General features: G+C 27.0%; 1 long non-coding RNA gene across 1 annotated transcript; it reads left to right on the plus strand.

Moving 5' to 3' along the window:
• Positions 1–4,175: 4,175 nt before the first annotated feature.
• Positions 4,176–5,519, plus strand: LOC107025574. The gene is made up of 3 exons (XR_001457423.2): positions 4,176–4,270; positions 4,406–4,514; positions 5,371–5,519. It is a non-coding gene; the product is annotated as an uncharacterized LOC107025574 (long non-coding RNA).
• Positions 5,520–6,220: the final 701 nt, after the last annotated feature.

A 6,220-nucleotide genomic window follows, 5' to 3' on the forward strand; every position in this document is an offset into this window, starting at 1 on the left:
GATGAAGAGAATCAATGGTGTCTTATAAGTTGATGAACCACTGTAACTTCATTATTTTTTAAATTTACGAGGAAATGAATTATTGACGAAATTTGTGAAATGTACATATATACCTTTGGGTCGGTAACAAATGTGATTGAAAGTAGTATTTTTTCATGCATAATAGCTAATTCTTGATATATATATTGTTTAAATTTATTATTTGCACTACAAACATTGTATGAAGTATTTTAGGATAAACGTGCAACGCACGTTTTCGGAAACTAGTTATACTATAAGTGGGAAGCTCCAAGATGTAAAGTTGAATTACCATTTTATCCCTATACTAAATAAAAATATTATATTCATATTTAATCATTTTATTTTTGAAAAATATTGAGCAGTAAACTTTTTTTACTATTAATTAATTGAGAATATTTGAAGAGTTATGAAAATTAAATAATCTAAATGTTAAAGAAAATGAAGAGACAAATGTTAGTTAATGAGAGCAAATATATGGAGATTTAAGTTGCATATTAACTAAAATATAGAAGCAGTTACATTTACATTGCTAGAATATTAAAAGTTGTAGATTTCAATACAATGAATCTCATAATTAATATATTAATACATGTTATTTTCAATGATAATTACATGAAAAGAAGCTAAAGGGACTAATTAACATTGTAAAGTCAAAGTATTATATAAAGCCAAGAATAATTTTCATTTTCCTCAAGTCCCCTCTCCATTTTATGGGCTCTAAAGAAGAGTATATCATTTTTCTGAGCAGTTTTTTATCAATCAATGTCAAAGTTAAAGGCTATTAAAATACGCTATAAACGTTGTTGGATTTGTGCAAGAATTTCAGCTATGGATGTTGTTGGATTCGTCAAAGAAATTTCTTAGTGAAGAATACACTCATGACACTTATTATTTAAGTTCCTTGCTAGGGCTTAATATGTGCAACACACGACATTAATTTCTATATGTTACTGATTTTACACATATTTCATTAACGTAGCACATAACATTTCACTTATTCATTTAAATATTGTAGTTGTATAGTTTTTTGGATTTTGAATCTTAGAAACAAAAACACCATATAGAATGCTTATCAATTTTAAGAACATGTAATTTGTATTTTTTATAACACATAATATAACTTAAAAATATTGATAATATACAATCTTCACAAAAATATTTTTTATTTATACGCGCGTGGCGCGTACCCAGAAGCTAGTATATAACTAAAAGCATGAACAAAAAAGTTGAAAGTTGAATTACGGTTTTACCCTTTCTATAAATTAAATTGTTATAAAATATTTCAATATTTGATTGTATAAATTTAATTAAATGTTAATGACTTTTAGACTTTCTAAGATTAATTCCTAATTAAATATATAATTTATTGATATTATCATCTATAATCTATATGTATATAATAATTATTTTTTTAAAAAAAAATTTACCGAAATTTCTTTGCTTTTCCTCTACTTATAACGTTTTCTTTAACCCCTCTCATGAATAATATAATTGATGTGGATAAAGTATTATCCTTTATGATAAATAACGAAATTTAATAATTTAAAGGGTGCAAATCTACAAAATGGAGACACACATTGATAATGTCCTCTTGATTATTATTAAAGAATGACTCTAGCTTCACAAATTTAAATTCATTGATGCTTAATTACATGATAAGAACTTTAGTTGTTCTTTCTACATGATTTGCTAACTTTAATTTTTTTTCATATTCTTCATTTATTTATTATTATTTTCTAATTACTTATTCAACTTTTATACTCTTAATATTCATAACTCTCATCTTTTCATATTCATAACCTCCAAATATTTAAACTAAAACTTTAAGATATCTTTTGATATTCCTTCAATTCTATTTATATAAATTCAACTTCTTTATCTCATGAAACCTCTATTATTAGGCTATTATTTTTATTCTATAGTAAAAGTAGATGATGAAGACTCTTGAATTTTGATAGGATATGAAAGGAGTCAATAAGAATTCAAAGAGTTATGTACTAATTTTGTACTTATTTTTTCATCTATATATACATCAATTTTATAAGAATAATGTCTATATTGTATTTTTTCTTAAATATTCTGTTTCTTTTTGTCTTTTTTTCACTCTGTTAGACTTCTTAATTTAGTTTTCTATGAATGTTTCATTGTCGTAAGTCTTTATTCTTATTTTGTAATTGTTACATTTTATTATTCATTACAATTTACATATATATTTCTATAAAATTTTAGTCATTCTAACGTATATATAAAAATTCACATGAAACATACGTGCGAAGCACGTGCTCAGAAACTAGTATTATTATAAGTGGGAAGAACTCAATTTAAAAGTTAAATTACGGTTTTACCCTCCTATAAATTAAAAAAGTTATAATTAGTTTAATTAAACAGTAATGACTTGTGAATTTTCTTAGATTAATTCCTACTACTACTATTATTATTATTATTATTATTATTATTATTATTTATGGTTTTACCCTCCTATAAATTAAAAGGTTATAATTAGTTTAATTAAACAGTAATGACTTTTGAATTTTCTTAGATTAATTCCTATTATTATTATTATTATTATTATTATTATTATCAAAAGTGAAAAACTTTTTACTTCAAAATCGGATTACCATTTTACCCCTACTATAATTTAAAATGTTATAAAATATTTAGTTAGTCAAATATTAGAATTCTCAATAAGTTTTCTCTAATATATTTGTATTCATAACCGAATTTTTATGCAACCTATAATTACAATATTTAATATGTATTAACCTCTCACAATTGAATTATTATTATTATTGTTATTATTATTATTATTATTATTATTAAAATATTATTTGGCACACCTTAAGTATAAGTTAAATAAAATTCAATTAATTAATTTTTCAATTACATAAATTGAACGGGATTTGGAAGTGGAAAAGTGGTTCTTTAATGCCCAGAGTCATACATGATTAATTGCTTTAATTAACACATTATGTATTACTTTACCAAACTCTTACAATTCCTATAATTTGTCTTCTCATTTTCTTAACTTGACTTATCAAAATCTAACACTTTTAAAATAGTAATCAATCTTTGTTAATATAACATCGGTAGAATTTGAATAGTTCATTAAGCATTTAAGTGTAGGTTAATTAGTATTATGTCAAAAGGAATTTCAAAGAACATGAAAATCACTATATAAAGGTAACAAATGATTTCCATTTCCTTCAAGTTTTGTTTCTTTAGTTGAGCATCTGACCTTCCTTCTAAGTTTCTTTCTTTTTTCTTAAATTTTTCCTTTGCATGAACTAGAAAATGGAAAATGGAGAAACATGTATAGTTGATACATGTTGGAATTGAATAATTGTCATATCAATTTACATGCAACATTCAACATTCATTGAATGATATATGAAGACTACTATCTCCATAAGGAGTGCTAGCAGAAATTCATGAGCTATGAGATTTCTTTGAAATACTGATTTTAAAATTTTCATTTATTGATTTATTCTTATAATGTACTGTAATTATAATTGCTTGCGACTATAGATAAATGCGATGCGATTTGTGTATTTGGAGGGAGTTATAAAATTATCTTGCAGTATGCCTTCATGGCATCATGTGATTGATATTGAAAAAATTATTTTTATTTTTTTGTATTTTTGTAATGTCTCTTTATATGTATCTTCATATTTGAACTTACTAATTTATTTTATAGAAAGACTTAGAAGTATATGCATCATATATAAACATAGTATCAATATTTAAAAGAATTTTTTTCTTTCATTTTGATATGATATCATTGAATAAAAACTATTTTAGCTACCACAAAATATAGGAATCTTCACTTGAAATAGATGGATAGATTTACTATTATTTTTTATAGCCGATATATATATATATATATATATATATATATATACCATTTTGTAATTAAAATATTTATATTTAATTAAATAATAAATTAAATTTTAATTTAATGAAAGGATAAAATGGTAATTTAATTTTTTACTACGAAGCTCTCAACTTTTATATATATTTATATTTGATTAAACAGTAATAAATTAAATTTTAATTTAATAAAAAGATAAAATAGTAATTTAATTTTTTACTATGGAGCCTCAACATATATATATATATATATATATATATGAGATGTATGATTCAAAATACAAACTTCCCATATAGCCGTTATAGGAGCGTGAGAGAAAACTCGGTGTTTTCTGGGAAGTTATCTGTGATGGACGACACAGTGTTGATCCTGTTCCTACCGGTGAGTTCGATCTTCAGCTTAAACGTATCAATGTTTATTTCAACGAAGCTTCTGGTGAACGCTATGTTCCTAGGGCTGTTCTTATGGATCTGGTCCGTATTTACAGATCTTCTGTTTTGATAACTTTTTGTTTAGGCAGTCTGGTGCTGGGAATAATTGGGGGAAAGGTCATAATACTGAAGGCGCTGAGTTGATTGATGTTTTTCTTGATGTTGATCATAAAGAGGCGGAGAATTGATGCAAGGTTTTGTTCATGTATAATCGAATTCTTATTGAATTTCTTGATGTTGCCTTTAGTGTCTGCTTTCGTTTTCATTATGAATTTCACAATTATTCTACCAATTGGTAGTTAACGGTGCAAATATTTGATCTATTTCTCATTTTTCATTAGGTTTTGTAGTTCTTAATCTTGAATTAGGTCTATCTAGATTGCTAATTAAATTTATTGGTAATGCTTAGTTATTCAATTGATGGGGTTTTTGATTTATGCTTTCCTTTTGTCATCGAAGTTTATAGCACATTCATTTTCATCTTAATGTAGAAAGTGTAAACATTTTGTGTTGAACTCTTGGAACTCAAGAATTAGTTTCTCTGTTCTTCTGTTTCTCTGGGTAACTGTGTTGTACTATCTTGTTCCATATTAAATAGTTAAAATGCACAGCTTTTGGTCTGCATGAACTTTTCATTGACATTCATGATTTCTGTGATACTTCACCAATCGGTTGGATGTCTTCAGTTGGTAATTCTGGACTGTTCCTGATTATGGGCATGTTTCCTTTAGATAAGTGTCTAAGGTTTCAAGGTAGATGTGTGGATTGTTGAGAAAACGAATTTTTTTTTCTAGAAAGAGAAGTACTTCTGTGATCAATGACTCCCATAAGAATACAAGTATCATAGTCCATCTCTTGAACTGTAATTTTTAAGATAATCATAAGCACAAGCATAAGACAAGAAAAATCTGTGATCATTTCTTTCATTATCACATTAAGAAGTAACTGTTCCCCTTACCGGAAATGCTTTTTCATGGGATAAATTATATGATTGTTTTAAGCTACTCTGCAGCTCCACATCTGATTCCCATCTTCTTCTTTTCCCTTCAGGGGAAGCTGCTTTAGTCCTGATTAGACACGGTGAGTCTATGTGGAATTAAAAAAGCTTGATCACTGGTTGTGTAGATGTGCCTTTGACTACAAAGGGTGTGGAAGAGGCCGTTGAAGCTGGGAAACGTGCATGACTCAGCACGCTGCAAGAAGGTAATTTTGTTGCTAAAGCTTGTAACATTTGGATTTTTTTTAACTTCCATTTCACAAGGATAAGCTTTTAAAGATCTTTCATTTTTAGCTAGAGTTCTTTTTTGATTGTTTTTTTTTTTTGGGTAATTAAACAATTTTATTTAGACCAAATTAGCTCATTACAAAACGGAATAGTGCTGAACAACTGTTTCTCTATGTATAAAATAACCAGAAGAAAATTGAAAATTATTTCGACTCCTTTTACATATCCTATCAAAATAGTAATATATTGACTCTACTGTTCGTAGTTCCGTTTTCAAACTTGGTTATCAGGTTCTTGTTGTTGTCTGTCACACCAAACGATTTTGTGTCATCTGTATCAGCATGGGTTGTCGTGTATTCCAATCTCTCCTCGTGTATGTGTGCATAAATTTATTTCTCTACATATTCTTTCCATCTTATAACTATTATTTTGGAATCTGATCAAGTTGCGCTCTCTCCATATAACAGCTATCACCAAACCAAACAAGCAGTTGATATAACAACCCACTCTACTTCATCCTGCCAAGTACCCCATTTGATCTCTGTATGCTCACCCATAGTAGCATCCTATGCCATAGGCTTTGTGAAACAGTGCATTCGAAGAATAAGTGGTCTCTTGTTTTATCAGCAGATTGACAGAATACACATATAGGAAGAACATCTATGCCAAATTTCT

Source organism: Solanum pennellii, chromosome 7, assembly GCF_001406875.1.
Source record: "Solanum pennellii chromosome 7, SPENNV200".
In the NCBI taxonomy this organism is placed as follows: Eukaryota; Viridiplantae; Streptophyta; class Magnoliopsida; order Solanales; family Solanaceae; genus Solanum; species Solanum pennellii.